General features: G+C 42.8%; 1 protein-coding gene across 2 annotated transcripts in view; it reads left to right on the top strand.

Moving 5' to 3' along the window:
• The window catches only part of SYTL4 (synaptotagmin like 4), a 69894-nt gene continuing 53905 nt past the window's right edge, over nt 4939–20927 (top strand). The window contains exon 1 of one of the 2 annotated variants that reach the window (XM_021079898.1): nt 4939–5093. The gene's annotated coding sequence lies outside the window, so the exon portion shown is untranslated. Of the gene's footprint in view, nt 5094–5419; nt 5673–20927 lie in introns of those variants that run through there. The other variant, XM_021079899.1, reaches the window with a different exon arrangement.

The following is a 20927-nucleotide window of genomic DNA, read 5'->3' as shown; positions in this document are numbered from 1 at the left end:
TTGGTCTAGCTAATTCCTACTCATTTTTTAAGTTTCGGAGAACCTATCACATTTTGCAGGGACCCTTTACTGACCACTCCCCACCAGCCCAGTGTAGGTAGCCTTCCTAGGTGCTCCCACATATCCTGTACATCTCCCCAGCTTCACACTTCCCACATTGTATTATAATTTTATATTTATGGTTTGTGTTATAATTTTATATTTATGGTTTGTCTCCCTTTCCTCACCCCATGCAATAAACTGTGAACTCCTTGAGGAAAAGATCACCAAAATTTCAGTGCCTAGCGCAGTATACTTTGCATATAGTAGATGCTGAATACATATCTTTGAATAAATGGACATTTTCTCAATATTTATTCATCTGCTTTCTTCCCATAGCACCTGCTAAAGTGCCTCACATGTAATGAGTACTCAGTATATATGGCTCTCAACTGAGGACATTTGGTAGTATCTGGAGACATTTTTGGTTGTCACTACTGGCATCTAGTGGGTAGAGGCCAGAGATGCTACTAAACATCCTACAATGCACAAGACACACCCTCCCCTGGACCACAAAGCATTATCTGGTCCAAAATGCCAATAGTGTAGAGGTGGGGACACTCTAGTCTTGCCTGAATAAGAGACTGAATCCACTTTTTACACCTTATGTGTACTGTAGACCACTAGTGCACTATTTTTTTTTAACCAAAGCAAATGATTATCCAACAGGAAATAGAGGGAGTGTCCTGGGATCCAGAATTTAGACTTTGGCAATTGAGAAGTACCATTGATAGAACACATATATAAGATACAATACTTTTATGCCTGGAATGCTCTCTAGCAGTGAAAAATGAATGAATTAAAGCTACAAGGGTAAATCTAAGCTTGATATTGGTTGAAGATAGCAATTGCAGAAGGGACATACAGAGTGATATTGCTTAAGTACAACACTACATATTGTCTAGGAATAGACATTTATGTCGTAAATATATAAAGATATATATGGAAATAATAAGATCAAATCTGGGACAGTGAGAACCTTGGAGTGAGGTGTATACAGAGGACTTTTTTTTTTTTTTTTTTTTTTGCTTTTTAGGGCCACACCCACAGCATATGGAGGTTCCCAGGCTAGGGGTCTAGGGGTTGAATCAGAGCTACATCTGCCGGCCTACACCACAGATACAGCAACCCAGGATCCGAGCTGCATCTGTGACCTACACCACAGCTCAAGGCAACGCCAGATCCTTCACCCACTGAGTGAGGCCAGGGATCGAACCTGCATCCTCATGGATACTAGTCGCATTTGTTTCCACTGCTCTGAGACGGGACTCCCAGGGGACTTCATTGTATTGATAATGCCTCATTTCTTAAGCTTGCTAGTGGGCATATCCTTGTTGTCATATTATTTTTATACATTTATATCTTATTGAAATATTTAATACTTTTATATTACCTCTGAGTAATTGCTCAATATTGAAGCATCCTGTTACCTATGGCTGAGGAAAATCTCCATCTTATTAGTTTGCACTAATCAGAACTCCTGCAACACAGTAAAATCAAATTCATTGAAGCTAATAATTCACTATGGGACAGGAGCTTACATACTCTACAGAGGATAATCATAAGCCCCTGTTTACATTGTTGCAGCAGGTTAGTGTCTGGGTTTGCTGGCATTGGACCTCTCACAATATTTGGCATAAGAATTAGAGCACAGTATCCTTGTAACAAACAGGGAGGATCAAACAGAAATGGACAGCAGTTTGCAAAGCATAGAATCTGTGTAAACAGGCCGCTGACTTTGTTTTGGTTCATCGTTTATGTTTGTCTCTATGTATTTGTAGCTGGTTCATTGAGACCGTGTAAAGGAGTCAGATCCTCACATTCTCCTCAATGAGGTAGACTTTGGTGAGAAACTGCACATGTAGAGAGAAGTTAAAAACATAAAAAAAAATCTGGAAATTTTACTGAGTAAGAAGAGGATTGGATTAAATATCTTCTCAATATATTCTGCCTGAGGATGTTTCCAGCTCTGCCAAAGACCACCTTCAAAAGGAGCAGAGAAGTGCTTGGTCTGAGTTCCTACAGGCCGTGTTAGGGAGGTGAACAATTTCAAAACTAAGGGATGAGCAGAGGGGGCCCTGAGGGCTGATTTGGGCAAACTAGACAGAAAAAAAGATTTCCTATTTGATGTGGCTCCTTTATACTTTAGGCTGTGGGCGAGTTATTGAAGGGGTAAACTATGGAAGAAAACTCTGGGTAGAACTTGGAAGCTTAATTTTACTCTTTTGTCTTTTAGAATTAAAATGATTTTTTCCCCTTTAAGATTTCTCCAAAAAAATTATATTATCAAAACCATACTTGCTCATTATAAGAAAGTTGAAAAATACAAACAGTAGGAGGAAAAAAATTCCTTTGGTTCCACAACCTACAGACAGCCACTATGAATATTTTGCATATTTCTTTTAAGCCTTTCCCCCACACATACTCATTTCCACTAATTTTTGTGATCATATTTTATATTAATATTGTATCTTTCACTTAATGCCAGAGAATGAGCATTTTCCTGTCATGAACTACATGTAAATATTTTTATTGTTTATTTAATATTCCATTATATGACTATACTGTAATTTACTTAACCATTGAACCATTAGAGTTTTTTCCTAGTACTTTATTATTCTAAGCAATAATGGGATTAACATCATTATAGAAAAAGTTTGTGTATTCCTCTGTTTCCTTAAGAAAAATTCATTCAGGAGTTCCTGTCGTGGCTCAGTGGTTAACAAACCTGATGTGGTTCAATCCCTGGCCTTGCTCAGTGGGTTGAGGATCCAGTGTTGCCATGAGCTGTGGTTTAGGTAGCAGACGTGGCTCTGGTCCAGAGTTGATGTGGCTCTGGTGTAGGCCGGCAGCTACAGCTCCAATTGGACCCCTAGCCTGGAAATCTTTTTAGGGTGTGGCCCTAAAAATACAAAAGACCAAAAAAAGAGAAAAATTCATTCATTCTTTTTTCTTGTTCTTTTTTATTAAAGTATAGTTGATTTACAATGTTGTGCCAATTTCTGCTGTACAGCAAAATAACTCAGTTATATGTATACGTACATTTTTAAAAAATAATATTTTCCATCATGTTCTATCCCAGAAGATTGGATATAGTTCTCTGTGCTAAATACAGTAGGACCTTGTTGTTTATCCATTCTAAATATGATAGTTTGTATCTCCTAACCCCAAACTCCCAGTCCATCCCACTCTCTCTCCACTCCCTCTTGGCAACCACAAGTCTTTTCTCCATGTCTGTGAGTCTGCTTCTGTTCTGTAGAAGGTTCATTTGTGCCATATTTTACATTCCACATATAAGTGATATCATGTGGTATTTGTTTTTCTCTTTCTTACTTACTTCACTTAGTATGAGAATCTCTAGTTGCATCCATGTTGCTGTGACATTCATTCTTTATACAAATACTAGTGAGAACTTACTATAGTAAGTCAGGTATACATGCCAGGTACTATGCTAGGTGCCAAGTTTTGGCCTTGGGTGGCACGTTGTCATTTCCTGAGATAAGAAACACTGGAGTGGGAGCAAATTTAAGATAAAAGGTGGTGGGTTCAGCTTTGGATGTGTTGAGTTTGAGGTGCCTGCAATATGTCCAAGTGGAGATGTCAAGAAAGCAGAGCTCAGAGAAAAGTTCTGGATGGAGCTATAAAAATACGGTTGTGGTCATGCAGATGGTAAGTCATGCCAAGTGAGTGAAAAATCATTTAGGGAGAGGGTATATATAGCTTATTCCTGAGAATGTCCATCTTTCAGAGGTTAGAAAGCTGAAATGGAGTCAGCAAAGGAGACTGAGGAGAGAGCAAAGTGGTAGGAGGAAAAACAAAAGTGTATGGCGTCTTAGATGCCACAGGAAGACTCGAGGAGGAAATGGCTAACTGCACTAAATGTAGGGGAAAGGTTAAGCAAGATAAGGAGTGAAAATGCTCTGTTTATTTATTTAATATAGTTTTTTTTTGACATGGCGATCATTGGTTGGGTATCTTGTTAAGCACAGTTTCAGTGGAGTGTTGAGGGAAGGACGCCACATTGCTGAGTAAGAAGTAAGGGGATAGAGATTGCAAATGTACCTGTAAAGTACATTTTCAGTAAATTTGCCCATAAAGAGGAGCTGGAAAGGTACCTAGTGTATAGAGAGGATTTTTTTTTAATATGGCAGAGACTTGAGCATGTTTAATTGCTGATGACAGATGAGAGGGACTTGAGTGTGGTAAATGGCTGATGAGAAGAATGGAGGGAGAGGAGAGAGAGGGAGAGGAGTCTGTAAGTACTGGGTAAAAATAAACGTTTTAAAGTCAATTGATATATATTGCTCACTGTTTTCTAAAAGAGTTTTTAACCAGCATACACTCCTACTGGCAATTATGAGAGAGCTTGTTTGGTGGCCACTTTGTCTTCTTTAAGTGTTATAAAAATAAGCAAGGAAGCAAACAAAAACCTTTGCCAAAGAATTTCATTATTGATCTAATTTGCTCTTTTTTGGACTAGGGAGTTGAATGTTTTAATCAGTTGTATCCATGTGTGCATTTAGTCTCTGTCTTCCCCCCCCAAAGTTTCTATTTTAGACAGATGCTTTTATTTGCCATAAAAAGCTGAAAGTCAAAGCATGAGAATGGTATCATATTTTATCTCCCCCAATTATATGCTCTTGAGTCTTCATCTTCTTAGAAGTACACAACTTTTGGCTCAGCTGAACTGAAGAGAAAGATGTATATCATTGAGAGAGTGACCACCGAGAGTCTAGTCTTAGACTCTTATCCTCGGTCCTCAAGCCCCGTTTGCTAACCTGGGACAGCACTCCTTAAGTGCCTTAAGACTTGGGCTCCCAGAGCTCCACTTGGGTGGTGCGGCCCCCTACCAAGGAGCCCGGAGCTCTGTGCGGCCCCTTTAAGAGTCCAGCTCCTCCCAGCTCCAGGGAAAGTTGCAGCTTTTTCCGCCTCCCGGGAGGGTGAGAAGGGCCGGCCGCTGGAGCTGGGTGGCGGTCTTCCCGGAGCCAGAGACCCTACCCTGAATCTGGCACTGGGACGTCTCGCCCTCTTGCGGCACCTGTTGCAGGTGACAGGTAGGTCCGTGGCCCTCGACCGCCCCTCTGCCCTTGGTCCGGGACGTCTCCTGGGCCCCCAGTCCCATTTCGCTGCCTGGGCGCTCCCACCCCCATCTCGGGGACCTGCACCCTTCCTTACCCCCTTCCACTCTCCCAGTCTCGTCTTAGCTGACCCCCCGTTCCCTCTCTCCGGTCCGCCTCTACGGACCGCACCCCCACGCTTTGACTCACGTCTGCTGGGGCAGTCCCTCCCCGCCACTTTGCCTTTTCCCCCTGCCCCCACCCCAGGTCCTTTCCCTGGCCGCTTCCCAGGCCAGTCCGTCGCCGCCGCGGGTTGTGCCCCTTGGGACTCTGCCTCCTCCGGAGTGGCTGGCTTTTCCCGCCCTCCAGAGCCTGGGGCCCCTTCTGAGAGCTGGCCCTGGGGGCGGGGGTGGGGCCGAGCTCCTAGCGGGAACCGCGCCTTCCGAGGTGTCGAGTCACCTTTTCGGCGGTGTCTCCCGCTGCGCCCGGCCGTCGCGCGTGGTCTCTGCCCCGCACTGCTTCCGGACCACGGACCTCGCGGCGTCCACTTCCCTAGCCTGGGCTGATCCGCCTCAGGTAAACGCTGGAGGCCGGTTGGCCAAGGTCCTGCCACAGTGGGCACCGTCTGCACTTGGGGCTGAGGACCCAGCTGTGTGGTCTGGAGCTGAACCGCTTTATCTTGTCACCCTTACATCAGGCTGTGGGGGTATGCTCCTGGAAGAGGGTCCTCAGAGCCCTAAGAAGGGGCACCGAACGCTTCTGCCTACTGTGATGGTTTGTAAAAGGGCAGAAAAGCTGTCTCTCCAGCCCTTAAAGTTGAATAAGATGGTTGGGTTTATTGGTGGTGAAGTCATGTGGTTAGAATTTTGGTGACTTCAACAGGTGATCTATTTCTCCTTAACAAACCTTTTCTTCCCCCAGGATCTTGCCTGCTTCAAAACCAGAGGACCTAGCATTCCAGAATACTGCTTTTGGCAGGGTTGACCCTAGACCTTGTACGTTTGTGCTAGAAATTAGTCTTCAGTACATCTTGTATCTTCTATTTTTAACTGGCTTCTTTTCTGCTCTTTCAGCTCCCCACCCCACCTCTCATAAATCCATTAATATTAAGGTTTTAATTACCTTATGTGTTTACTCGCTGGTCTGTGGAGAGAACAATGTTTAATGCAAAGAGTTGAAGTTTTCTGCTGTAGTTGTAAATGTTATTTTTTTTAAGAACTTGCTTGAAAACCTTGTTAAAAAAAAAAAAAAAGGACTGTACACCAACTTGGCTTGTGAGACCTTTCCTGGCAGGGGATGAATGTTGCTGGTAGCACAATTTCAGGTGCTTCACTCTAGGTCAGAGCTTTGAAATGGAGTTTGGAGACCTGTTCGGGGATAGTTGGTCTGCGAGTATATGTGGCATTCTCGTTGACGCTCTCTGAGCTTTTCCCCTTAAAGGCTGCTGCTAATCATGGTTGCTAGAATCCATTGATTCAGGCACTGTGATAAGTTCTTTACATAATTATCTCACATAATCTTAATGTCAACTCAATTGCTAGGCACTACAATTATAACCATGCTAGGATAAAAGGGAGACTCTGAGAATTGAAGTACCTTGCCTCAAGTCACCCAACTGGTTGGGGGAAGAGTGGGGCCATCTGATTGTAGAGCTCTGTTTGTATCCCCTGCCACACCACCTCTGCTATCTTAGATGTTAGGAACACTAAATTGCTCACAGGTGAGGACTCAATGATTAAAAATTTTCCTTTCAAGCCAAAGCCTAACTTTTGGTCTTTGGCTTGACCTCAGAGGCGCTGCAGAGATTTTGGACCCCTTAGCTCACTGATGTGTTATCCACTTCACTTCCAATGTGGGGCTGGCTGGTTGCCACACTGCCACTCTAAACACACACCCCTGAATGTACGTTGTTGAATGAAACCTCTGGGGCTCTCAGCTCAGTAGGAATTGTCCTGAGAGTGTGACCCTGGATTCTAGGGATGTGCGCCTGACTCAATTTTTTCCTTTCCTGCTGGCTAGTGGAGAAGTGAGGGGGTGGAAAGTGATAAGGATTTCCCAACAGCCAGACCAGAGAGCCTGAAGCTGAGTGTGAGTGTGTGCTTGTGTTATTGTGGGGTGGATGAAGTACCTTAGGCAGGGACAGTCCATGAGAAAATGCCCTTCTTGATCCCATCTTTGGGTCTTTGCTCAAATTACTCTTTTTTTTTTTAATTCCTGAAGAGATAACTTGCCACCTGTATACATTCCCGTGCCATTAATTCCTCTTCATCTCTCAAGATTTAGCTCTAAAGTCATCTCCTTTGGGACCACCTTACTGAACACACATTTCCTTCCCCTGAGCAGAATTAGCAGTTATCCTGTGTCCTAATGTACTTTGTTTACACCTCAGGGAAATCCCTTAATGCTGTTGTTAGTTGGTTTTCCACCTGGAAGGTTGTAACCTCTGTAAGGTTTGGATCTTGGAGCTCCCTTTGTCTTAAGTGCAAGAGATTAACAAATATTTGTGCTAGGACCTGGGGATGCCATACCTGTAAGGGCCTGAGGTCAGGTGATGGTGGGATTGAAGGACAGAGGACACCTTATGGAGGCACTTGAAATCTGACAGCTAAGAGTTTGTACTTAAATGTCACCTTAGTGAGGCTCTCCTTATTTAAACTTAGAACCCCTTCCCTGAGCATTCCATATGCCCTTTCCTTACCTTATTACTCTAATGTAATATATTGTGTATTTTATTCATTTTTCTTTCTTATTGCCTGTCTTGCTCCCCCCCTCCATAATGTAAATTCCATGTGGGCAAAGATTTCTGTCTGTTTTATTCACCAGTGGATCCCAGCATCCATCATAGAGCCTGGAACATCATAGGTGCTTGCTAATTTGTTAATTGAAGTAATGAATGACACTACCATTCTAGGAATCAATCAGTACTCCTTTTTGCTTTCCTGGACCTGAAACTAAGTGTCCCCAGTGTGCCCCAGGCCCAGTTCTCATCTCATAGAGCTTTGCTTTGAGATTGCATGCCTGGTGACAACTTTGACTTGGTTGGAAGTACTTTCTGTCTCTCTTTTTTCAAGGCATGAGTCTCTGGATGGAAACTTCTGAAGTTTAAAGTGGAAATGTAAAGATGCTGTGCTTGTGGTAGGCAGAGGGGCTGCACTAAGTGGAGGGGACCTGGATTGTCAGATGTCTTGAGGTGTTTTAGGTATTTGGCCAGCTCAAATACTAAAATGCTGGAGAAAGTTGCTGTATGATAAGGAAGTGAACAGCCCCCAAAGGTTAAAGATGCCAAACAAATTAAGCCTCTAGCCTCAAGTCACTCTTAGCCTTTTAGGCATGAGGCAGTTACTGGCTTATGAAGTTTATGGAAAAGCCATTGGCTGATTACTACTTGTGTAGCACTTTACGAGTTTTATACTAGGAGAATTTTACAGTGTGAGGAAACCACTATGTAACAGAAAAGAAAAAAATACTATTCTGTTTAAATGTTTTGAAATGTTCAGAAAGAAAAAAATAAGACTAAAGTCTTTTAAAGGACAGGCTTAGAAGGAGTTGGATCATTGATACAGTGGTAAATATGTGATTCTCCACCATTTGATGTATGTTAATGTCTTTGAAACTCAAGTTTGTACACAATTTTCCTCAGCCTTCTCTTCTACTCAGTTTATCTCCCTAACCTCTCAACAGTGGAGTGAACCCAGGGCTCAGTCCATGGACTTTTCTCTATCTGGAATCTTTCTAGAAGCATTCTCCCAGCCTCATGGCTCTAAAATACCATCTGTCTGTACACATTATTCCCATATTTATGCCCCTGATCCAAGCCTTTCTTCTAAGCTGCAGCCTCTTATATCCAATGGCCTATTCAGCATTTCCACTTGGATCTCAAATAGCCATCTCAAACACAACTTGGCCAAAACAGGACTTCTGATTCCTCTCAGATCCCCAGGCCTTTCCCACAGCCTCCCCTATCTGGGTAAAAAGGCACCATCATCCATTCAGTTGCTCAAACTGAGGACCTAAGTTCAGGAGTTCACACTGTGGCTCTGTGAAAATTAGAACCTGACTACTATCCATGAGGATGCAGGTTCAATCCCTGGCCTCGCTCAGTGGGTTAAGGATCCAGCCTTGCCATAAGCTGAAGCATAGGTTGCAGATATGGCTCAGATCCAACGTTGCTGCGGCTGTGATGTAGGCCTGAAGCTGCAGCTCTGATCCCACCCTTAGTCTGAGAACTTCCTTGTGCCACAGGTGTGTCCATAAAAAGAAAAATAAAAAAAAGAACCTAAGGTCACCCTTGATTCCTCTTTTCCTCTCACCCCCTCCTCACATCCAATTCATCAGCAAGTCCTGTCATCCTAAACTTCCAGACATGTCATGATATTCAGCCATGTCTCCATCTCCTCTGCCTAGCACTTTAGTCCAAGCTACCACAGGCTGCAATAAGCATCTTTGCACAGTGCTTTTTTTTTTTTTTTTTTTTTCCGGCCATACTTGCGTCATACCGAAGTTTCTGGGACCAGAGATTGAACCTGTGCCACAGCAGCAACCCATACCACTGCAGTGACAATGCCGGATCCTTAACCCACCGCACCACAAGAGAACTCCCTGCACATTTTTCTTTTGGCGTATATATTTCATTCATTTATAAGAGCACTAGATTTATTAGGGATATTTACCCATTGCCTGTTATATAGAGTGCAAGTGTTTTTTTCTTTAGTCTGTCATATGTTGTAACTTGGTTCCTGATGTGTACTCCTCTTGTAATCAGATAAAACATACTATAAAACATTTTAAAAACATGTTCATTAGATTTGGCAATTAGGTCAATGACGACATCGCTGCAGCAGGAGGAGAGAAGGCAGATTGTAAAGGGTTGGGGAGTGGGAGCTCAGTGGGACTAATAAGGACTACGGTTTACAGGAGTTCCTGTCGTGACTCAGTGGTTAAGGAACCCAGCTAGTATCCATGAGGACGAAGGTTCAATCCCTGACCTTGCTCAGTGGGTTAAGGATCCAGCATTGCCATGAGCTGTGGTGTAGGTTGCAGACACAGCTTGGATCTGGCGTTGCTGCAGCTGTGGTGTAGGTCAGCAGCTCCAGCTTCACTTTGACCCCACGCCTGGGAACCTCCATATGCCATGGGTATGGCCCTAACAAGACCAAAGGCAAAAAAAAAAAAAAAAAAAAAAAGGCATGTGAAAGAGGCTTGGCTACAGTGGGAAGGGGAGTCTTTCCTAGTGTTTCCTATAGACAGTGGGGCACAGGGGAGAAGAAAATGTTAATTTCCTTTCCTTTTAAATATAGGAGAGAGATGAGCCCATTTATGTGTAGACAGAGCTTGGTGATGCAAGGTCACTGAGGAAGCAGGAGGGTAGGGGCTTCCAAGAGGAAGAGATGAAAAGGTGGGACTTAGAGAAAGGGCTGTAGCTCTTCCATTGAGACAGGAGGGAGAGAGGGCAGGATTGGTGAAGCTGTGGAGAAGGAAAGCGGTGTGGAAGGACAAGATCTTGAGGGAGGTTCCATCCAAATGAGAGAGGTGAGAGATTGTAACAGCATTTGAGAGGGATGGATAGAGGAGTGCTTTAGAGGCAAATCATCCAGATTGCCACATCATCGTGAGCCCAGAATGGATTGGATAACTTGAATTTGTCTCCCAGGAAGTCACAGAACTCTGTCTGAGTGCTCTCCAACAGCGCTCATCAGCTCAGGTATAGAAACAGAGTGTAGACAATCTAGTTTGGGGGATTTTTCCGGGTGTCTGGGAAGGAAATAAAAGAGGACAGGAGATTGGGCAGGGCTGCCAGAATAGTTGGAATGATGGACCACAGTGATTTTCATATCTGTGTCTATCTAAACCTACCTTGAACTTGAGTAATTCATAAGGGATGGAAAATTTCTGTAATCTCTACACTGTTTCTTGTTTATAGCTCTCTCAGGTCACAGTAAAGCATCAGAACAGCTTTAATATCAGTGTCTTTAAACTATTGCTTACAACTTACCAGAAAGTATGACTTATTGAGAGCCAACAATGTGCCAAGTTTCTAGGCTAGGTGCTTAAGATACAGTAGAGAAAAAGGTAGATGATGGTCTTTTGTGTATGGAACTTATTTCATTATTTTAGCAGGGAAGGTATGTGTTAAAAAACCAATATATTATATAATCAATGATTTAATCACAATTGTAGTAAGTTATATGAAGTTCAATTTTTAAAAAAATCAAATTTATATTTAAAACTGATTTACATTAGCTAACAAAGTATGAGCATACTTCTTAATACCTTCCCTTTTAAATACTGAGTATTGTCTTGAAATTTTTGCTGAATTGATAGACAAACATAAAAAAAAGTCTCTGTTGGGATTCCCTGATAGCTCAGCAGGTTAAAGATCCAGTGTTGTCACTGCTTTGGCTCTGGTTACAGCTGTGGTGTGGGTTCCACCCCTGGCCCGGGAGCTTTCACATGCCACAGGCACAGCCAAAAAACAAAAACAAAAAGAAAAAAACACTTTATTACCAGTAAGAGTGAAACTTTTTCTGTTTTACATCTATTGGCCATTTGATCTTCCCCTTTCAAAAATTATCTGTTCATGCTCTTTGTTTTTATTGTACACTTACCTCTCCTTATTTTTAGTAGATCTTTCTTTCCATGTTCGAAAACACTAACCACCCTTCTCTCTTTCCTCAGTTCTGGAAACATTAAAATGTATTTTATACAGTCTCCCTGGCCATTCTCTTTTGATCTCCTTTGAACTTCTTTCTTACCCACTTTGGAAATGTTGGTGCACTTAGGGACCTGAGTATATTTTTATGACTTGAACCAGTAAAAGATAATATAAGTCTTCAGTTCTGCTGTCCATATCCCATTCCCCAGAGGTAACAGTATTAAATTTGTATTCCTTTTCAGACATTTTCCATGCCCCCATGAAAGACTGCCTTTCTTCCTTCCATTCATATATTCATTCATCCATCCATCTTGTCTACAATTATATGTTAAAAAATACAAATGGAATTATGATAAGTATGTTTTGCAATGTATTTTTTTAATGGCTGCACCCATGGCACATGGGAGTCTCTAGGACAGGGATTGAATCCAATCACAGCTGTGACCTACACTGCAGCTGTGGCAATGATGAATCCTTCAATCCACTGTGCTGAGCTGGGGATCGAAGCCATACCTCCGAAGTGACCCCAGCTACTGCAGTTGGATCTTTTTTTTTTTTTTTTTTTTTTTTTTTGCTTTTTAGGGCTGCACCCGTGGCATACGGAGGTTCTCAGGCTAGGGGTGGAATCTGAGCTGCAGCTACCAGCCTATGCCACAGCCACAGCAACGCCAGATCTGAGTTGCGTCTGCAACCTACACCACAGCTCATGGCAATGCTGGATCCTTAACCCACTGAGCGAGGCCAGGGATCAAACCCGCAACCTCATGGTTCCTAGTCAGATTCGTTTCTACTGTGCCAAAATGGGAACTCCTACATTCGGATTCTTAACCCAACTGCACCACAGTGGGAACTCCTGTGATGTATTTTTTACTTAATATTCATGCCCTGCTTTCAATGTCAGTATATATAGAACTACCTCTTTCTTTGAAACAGTGACATAGTATTCCATTACATATATGTACCATGGTTTATTTAATCGGTTTCCTATTGATGTTAAAATTGTATGACCTTTTTTTTTTTGCTGGTTCAAACATTGAGCATCCTTGAGGTATGTATTTATTCATCTACTTGAATATCAGTAGGATAAGTTTTTCAAAATGGAATGGCTCCGTTGAAAAATGGTCAGCGTTGGAGTTCCCATGGTGGCGCAGTGATAACGAACCTGACTAGTATCTGTGAGGACATAGGTTTGATCTCTGGCCTTGCTCAGTGGGTTAAGGATCTGGTGTTGCCATGAGCTGTGGTGTAGGTTGCAGATGCAGCTTGGATCTGGCGTTGCTGTAGCTGTGGTGTAGGCTGGCAGCTATAGCTATGATGGGACCCCTAGCCTGGGAACTTCATATGCCACGGGTACAGCCCTCAAAAGACAAAAAAGAAAAAAAATGGTCAGTGTTGCTAAAGATTCAGAGAGGTCTATGATGATACTGACTGACTACTGTCCATTGGATTTAGGAGGTTTTTGGTGACCTTAGACCAATTCTAAGGTAGTAGGGGGTGGAATGCTAGACTTTGGTGGGTTGAGAAGTATTTAAGAATATGATGAAGTGGAGGTAGTGAATATGGACAATTCCTTAGAGAAATTTGTCTCTGAAGAGCAAAGAGAGGGTGGAGGGTTGAGATACAAGAGGTTTTTTTCCTTCTTCTCCTTCTCCTCCTCCCCGCCCCCTCCTTTCCCTCCCCTCCACCTCTCCTCCTCCTCCTTCTTTCTTCTTCTTCAATTTAGGAAGACCTAGATGTCTTTAAAGGCTGATGGGAAGGAAGGGATAATAGATAGAGCAAAGTCCTTACAGGGTAAAGTCTTCATGCCAGATAGGAGAGGATAAAGAATGAAGTGGAGATTACCCTTAAACAAATGAAGGACATCACAGTTGGGAAGAACAAAAAGTGGATAGATATAGAGGGAATATGTTTATAGATTTGGTGGCAGAAACTTGTCTGAGGCCGTTTACATTTCCCTGTGATGTAAGCGGAAAGGTCATCCTCTTAGAGCAAGGGGTTGGGGGGGCGGGGTTTGGGTTGCAGGACTGAGATGCTTGAGGAAGGCTTGAAATAGTTATTGTGGTGAGTGGGAGAGCACACTAGGACCAGGGAAGCATAGCTAAAATGTCAGGCATTGTTGAAGTGAGCTTGGCCACCGAGAATTCATATTGATAATAACCTACCAGATTGTGATTTCTTTCTCCAGTAGAACTCAGTAGTCCCAGTGCAGGCATAAAGCACAACAGTTGGGCTTTTCTATGGTAATGTTTTTATCAGGTATTTGCAATGAAAATGGGTTATTGAGGATATTGACAAGAGTACAGTCAAAGCAATAGAATCTAAACTGTCTAGGAAAGGAGGTGAAGACAGGAAGGAGCTGACAGGGCAGAGGTAGAAGGGTCTATGGAGGACTTCCTCCCAGCCATGAGAACCTGTGTGGAGTAGGGGACATCATGGAGTGAACAGGCTGGAAGGACGGGGGGTTGTAGTTAGAGTCGGGTATTTGAATTAATGATAGTAAACATTGAAAAGTCCTGGGTGATAAGCTTTTGGGCGTGGCTGAATGTGATATATGGTATTTTTGATGCCAGTTCATTCATTCAACAAATATTTATTGTGTCTGTATTATGTGCCAGGCAGTACTCTAGGCACTGAAGGGTACAGAGATGAGCAAATCTAAGTCCCTTTTCTCATACAATTTACTATCTAGTGGGAGAGGTTATTCATTTTTATAAAATAAAAGGGCAAGCTCATTGATAATGTTGATTTCTGAATGTATAGGTCTATTTAGAACCAATAATAATATGAAGGTCAAATGTCTATGCTGTATTGTAGGTTATATTACCTGAATTATGAAAATTCATATATCCTCCTCCCTTTGAACTTTTTAAGGTATTTTTATTTTAAAAAAATATTTTTTTTGGTCTTTTCTGTCTTTTTAGGGCCACACCCACGACAGCCCTAGACACCCCACACCCAGGCTAGGAGTCTAATTGGAGCTGTTTCTGCAGGCCTACGCCACAGCCACAGCAATGCCAGATCCGAGCTGCATCTGTGACCTACACCACAGCTCATGGCAATGCCAGATCCTTAACCCACTAAGTGAGGCCAGGGATCGAACCTGCAACCTCATGGTTCCTAGTCGGATTTGTTTCCACTGTGCCGCAGCGGGAACTCCTTTAAGGTATTTTTATATGCTGTGCCAGAATTGAAGATAAAACAAATATATACACATGCAATTTGAACAGTTTAGCAGTTTTAAGTTTTTTATACTTGGATTTTTTTTTTATTATTAGGACTTGCTTCTAGCTATAGACCAGATATTGATAACACATGTACTAATCCTGTTCTAGGGATTTGATGTAATGTGTAAAGTAATTATGGTCAAGCAGGAGGGAAGGAGAGCTTGCAGTAGTTAATATTTTATCTTTGTATTTTCCAATTTGTACCTACTCTTTTGTGTATACATACTCATGTGCCTACTAATGTTTTATTTGAAATTATCATTTACTTTATGTCTTATAGGCTTTAAACAACGCCTTAAAATTATCTGCCACATATACACTTCAATTTTAAGTTCAACTACAGGTTATTTCATTGTGTTTAAGGCTTTTGTGGCCATAGCAAGATCACAGCATCCCTAAAATTAAAAAAGAAACCAAATGCATGAAATCACAGTTATGTGTGAACATGGGCTGGATTAGTCACGAGCCGTCATGATTTCTCATTTAAGGGGACTGTGTGGGTGATTTTTAGGTAATGTGGCCTTCAAGAAAGAATTAGATGCTAGCTAGATTTCAGTTTAGAAAGCCGCACCATCTGTGACCCAGGCGAGAGGAGAGGGTCTTCCCCTGTAGAGGTGCTGGTTCATCAAAGCTTGTTGACTAAGGAAAGATCTGGTGTTTCACACAGTGATGAGGCTTATTGAAAAACGACAATGTGTCAACTCTCACCAGACTTAAAAAATAAAAGTGTTTCATGCATGTAAATTACCTGGATTTTAAAGCATTCTATTCTTTTAGCTGGGGATTTTTTATCTTTTTAAGCTTTTGGGCTATTAAGGAAAGGGACTTTGGCAGAGAAGAGGATGAACTGGCCATTCTTTACCCCATTAACCTCACAGGCCTCTTGTGAGCATGCCTGGCTCATGTGAGAGAAAGCTCATGTAGGTCTTACAAGCTGGAAGGCCAAATGGAATTTGTCTTAATATGTGAATTTCCCCTATTGCTGAGGGGAGTGTTTAGACATATGGTCTTGTTTTCTTTTCTTTTCTTCTTTCTTTTTTTTTTTTCCTTTTTGCCTTTTAGGGCCACACCCAAGGCATATGGAAGTTCCCGGGCCAGGGGTCAAGTTGGAGCTGCAGCTGCTGGCCTACACCACAGCCACAGCAATACGGGATCCAAGCTGCATCTTCAGCCTACACCACAGCTCATGGCAATGCCAGATCCTTAACCCACTGAGCAAGGCCAGGGATTGAACCCACATCCTCATGGATATTAGTTGGGTTTGTTACCGCTGTACCACAACAGGAACTCCTTGTTTTCTTACTTTTTTTTTAATGGCCACGCCATGGTGTATGGAAGTTCCCTGGCCAGAGATTGAATCCAGGCTGCAGCTGCAACCTACGCCACAGCTGCTTCAGGATTCTTTTTTTTTCTTTTTCTTTTCAGGGACTCACCTGCGGCATATGGCAGTTCCCAGGCTAATGGTCAAATGGCAGCTACAGCTGGTTTAAGATACCTGGAGTTGCTGAGGAACAAGGGGAAAAGTGAAATCATGAAAATAAGACCCCACTTTCATGTGTTCAGACAACCACTCTGCAGGAGAAATATATTAAGACATCCTGTTTCCCTCTGGGACTTACTTTAGAGAAGTATATATTATCGTAAGTGGAACAGGCACTACTCTTGGTCCTGTAAGTGAGAATTTCTTCAAACCATTGATGAACAGAATTTGGTGGTATTGAAAGGTAACCATGTGGATTCGGTCTGGGGGAAATGGTCCCCACTTTTCTCAATTACATCATTTTCAAGCTCTAACCAAAGAGATTTTGTGTACATATATATCTTTTTTTTTTTTTTTAGGCCCACACCTGCGGCATATGGAGATTCCCAGGCTAGGGGTCGAATTGGAGCTACAGCTGCCAGCCTAAGCCACAGCCACAGCAACATGGGATCCTTAAACCACTGAGCAAGGCTAGGGATCAAATCCACATCCTCATGGATACCAGTTGGGTTCCTTACCATTGAGCCACGACGGGAACTCCCAGAGATTATATTTTAGTTACTGCTCCTATGTTTGCTCCTACCAACTTTAGAATGAGTGTCCTGGATGAGGAGAATGTGTCCTTCCCCATGTGTAGAGTCTCTTTGAGCCTGGCACACACTACTATGTGGGGAGGTCAGGGGACTGAGAAGCCAGACCATGGGCCTTTTAAACATTCATATGAAATTAGCTGAGGACTTTAAAAAAAAAGCCTCTACCTCCAGTTCCTGAGGGAAGGATGTCCCCTTTCCCCTTTTCCAAATATTACCATGTACAAGCAATATTATCAGAAAATGAAGATATCATATAATACAAGGTTAAAAACTCAGACTCTGGAATCAGACTGCCTGGGTTCAAAAACCAGACTATTTGTTATAGGGAATATGATCTTGGTCAAGTTATTTACTTGGTGGGTGTCTCACTTCCTCATTTGTGAAAAATGGTATTATGGTACCTATCCCATATTATGTTTTGTGAGGACTTAACAACTCCACATATGTAAAATGCTTAGAAAAGTGCCTGGTGCATGGGAGATGTTGTAGAAGTCTTAGCCACTTTCTTCTTTTTCTTTTTTTCTTCTCCTTCATCTTTGTCAGTTGGTAGATATATTAAAAGGAGCCAAGACGTTCCCATCATGGCTCAGCAGAAAAGAATCTGACTAGCATCCATGAAGATGCAGGTTCAATCCCTGGCCTCACTTAGGGGGTTAAGGATCTGGCATTGCCTTGAGCTGTGGTATAGGTCACAGACACTGCTCAGATCTGACGTTGCTGTGGCTGTGGCGTAGGCCAGTGGCTATAGCTCCGATTCGACCCTAGCCTGGGAACCTCCATATGCTGCGGGTGTGGCCCTAAAAAGAAAAAAAAAAAAGGAACTAAAATTGCAAAATGCCTTGATACCTGCAAACTCCACTTTGGTAGAACCTATTTTGAGAAGGATTGTAGGGGGCAAGAGAACCTTTGTGCAAAAACCAAAATCAGAATCTTTTAAAATTGAGAACTTTCATACATTTCTCATTGTTAGGGAAAAATAAAAAACACCATGGTTCCCATAACACTTTTGAGAGGGGACCCCAGGGTGGGCAGGTCCGGGCCGATCTCTGAGATGTGAATTTGATCCAAGGGTGGGCTTGTGCAGGTCTGGACCCCAGCCACTGGGAAGCCTCAGCTACCCTTTGGTTTTGGAGCCTTGATTCTCACTCCTCTTCTTTGTCTCCCCTCTTGCTTCTCTTCTTTTTGATCCTATTTTTAAACGTTCTGCTGTTTTGTTATGTTTTATGTATCTTTGTAAGTCACTTGAAATTCTGTCTGGAACGGTATAAACTGATCATATCTAATTACTAACATTTGCTTAATATTTATGCTTGTCAGCTACCTCCCTGCAGAGAGGTATGGTGACTTTCCATCTGGGCAAAAATACTAATTAGTCTTCTCAAATTTCATAGTGAGATGTCAAAAACTGCAACATGTGTATATATTTTCTAAAACCTGTGGTTAATAATAATAAAACTAAACATCTACTAAAGTTGGTTGCTTATTTTAGACCAGGCACTATGCTATGCATACTCATGACATATACTTGAATCCTCACAGCCTTAGGCAGGAGCTCTTATTATTAATCATTGTTTTTAATTTAATTCAATTTAATTTTTCTGCCTTTTAGGGCTGCACCCGCAGCATTGGAAGTTCCTAGGCCAGGGGTCAAATTGGAGCTGTAGCCACTGGCTTACGCCACAGCAATGCCAGAGCCAAGCCGTGTCTGCGACCTACACAACAGCTCAAGGCAACACCAGATCATTTAACCCATTGAGCGAGGCCAGGGATTGAACCTGTGTCCTTGTGGATACTGGTTGGGTTCATTACTGCTGAGCCACAATGGGAACTCCTAATCACTGTTTTTAAAAATGAGGAAACTGAGTCTCAGAGAGGTTGAATAACTTGCCCAAGGTCACACAGCTAAAAGTAGTGAAGCTATGATTTGAACCTGCCTCCAGATCCAGCACTTGTAGGTACATTTCTGTGCCATACTGCACTTAATTACAAATCTAGCACAGCAGAACTCCAAGTCTTAGTAGAAGAGGCTGTTCTGTGTTACAGAGCATTCATAGCTCCTGCAGATTTTACCTCAGTGTTGTGTCTTTTGTATGTCCCTTTCCAACTCTACCGACATTGTCCTCTACTTTGGGCTCTCATCATCTTCCCCCAGGGTTTATATCACTTCCACTTCAAATCTATATTCTGCATAACTGTGATCTAACAAGTCCTTGCCTTACCTAAAGCTCTTCAGTGATTCCCATTGTCAGAGACTAATTATCCCATGTTTCTGAATGTAGCATATCCCCCCATGTGATAGGATCCCCATTCACCTCTTCCGTACCCTCCCTTACAATTTGCTATCCAGTGTCACTGCACTGCTTGCGTATACACACTGCTTTATGGTCCATGCTTTCACTTTTGTAAATGCATTGCCCTCTACCTAGTTAACCAATGGTAGATACTGTTTACAACCAGTTCATGTGCTATTGCTGGTATTTCTTTCTGGTTCCCTTTCTCCAAACTGGAAGAGGTGCCCCACCTTGGCATTCTCATAATACCCTGTGTGTATATTTCTTTGACTCCCATATTCTTTTATGATTGTCTGAGTATCCCTGAGTAGACCGTGCATTCTTTGTGGGCACGTACTCAGTATTATTTTGTCCTTAGCTAGCTAGCACAGCATTTAGCACATAGTTGGCCCTCCTAACTAGTGAGCATTCTGTAAACAGTGTAGAATGCAGAGCTCCAGGTCAGGGAAAGAAGTGGGATTTTGAAGGCCTGAAACCATACAGACATTCAGAGATAAGGACCAGGGCAGGAAAGGGATGTCTCACAGAAGAATCTTTGGGGCCAGATGCATTTCCATTATTTTTTTTTTCCTCTCTTTTTAGGGCCGCACCCGCAGCATGTGGAAGTTCCTGGGCTAGGGGTCAAATGGAAGCTGCAGCTGCCAACCTATACCATAGCCAGAGCAACGCCAGATTCGAGCCTCATCTGCAACCTATACCACAGCTCGTGGCAACACCAGATCCTTAACCCATTGAGTGAGGCCAGGGATTGAACCTGCATCCTCATGAATACTAGTTGGGTTCTTAACCCGCTGAGCCACAATGGGAACTCCATATTTTTTTTTTCTTTTAACTGCTGCCATTGCCACACATGGAAGTTCCTGGCCCAGGGGTTGAAACACAGCTGCAGCTGCCACAGCCATGGTACACACTGGAAACAAGCCACATCTTTGACCTACACCACAGTTTGTGGCAATGCCAGATCCTTAACCCACTGAGTGAGGCCAGGAATCTAACCTGCATCCTCATGGCAACAATGCCAGGTCCACAAGGGGAACTCTCTGCATTTACATTATTTAATCCAGGAGCCAGAATGGGTTTGCAGGGATGGGAGTAGGGGTCTATATCCAAGAGAACTTGGAAAGATTTGAGACTTAGTAGCTTTGCAATTTGAATCTACCTTAAATCTGCCTGAGTGGTCTTGACTAGATATCTAAGAGAGGCACATTTTTTTTTTTTTGTCTTTTTGCCTTTTCTAGGGCTGCCCCTGCGGCATATGGAGGTTCCCAGGCTAGGGGTCTAATCAGAGCTATAGCCGCCGGCCTACACCACAGCCACAGCAATGCTAGATCCGAGCCACATCTGTGACCTACACCACAGCTCAAGGCAATGCTGGATCCTTAACCCACTGAGCGAGGCCAGGGATCAAACCCACAACCTCATGGTTCCTAGTTGGATTCGTCAACCACTGAGCCACAACGGGAACTATGAGAGGCACATTTTAAAAAAACATAGAGTTGTTTTCGTAAGAGGGAGATGATCCTAAAATAAAATGGACCCTTGATAACATAACCAACATGGTATCCGGTTGTGAATGTTTCATTAACTATAA

Source organism: Sus scrofa, chromosome X (genome assembly GCF_000003025.6).
Source record: "Sus scrofa isolate TJ Tabasco breed Duroc chromosome X, Sscrofa11.1, whole genome shotgun sequence".
In the NCBI taxonomy this organism is placed as follows: Eukaryota; Metazoa; Chordata; class Mammalia; order Artiodactyla; family Suidae; genus Sus; species Sus scrofa.
Note: the sequence above shows the minus strand (reverse complement) of the source record. Positions and strands in the feature narration are given on the sequence as shown.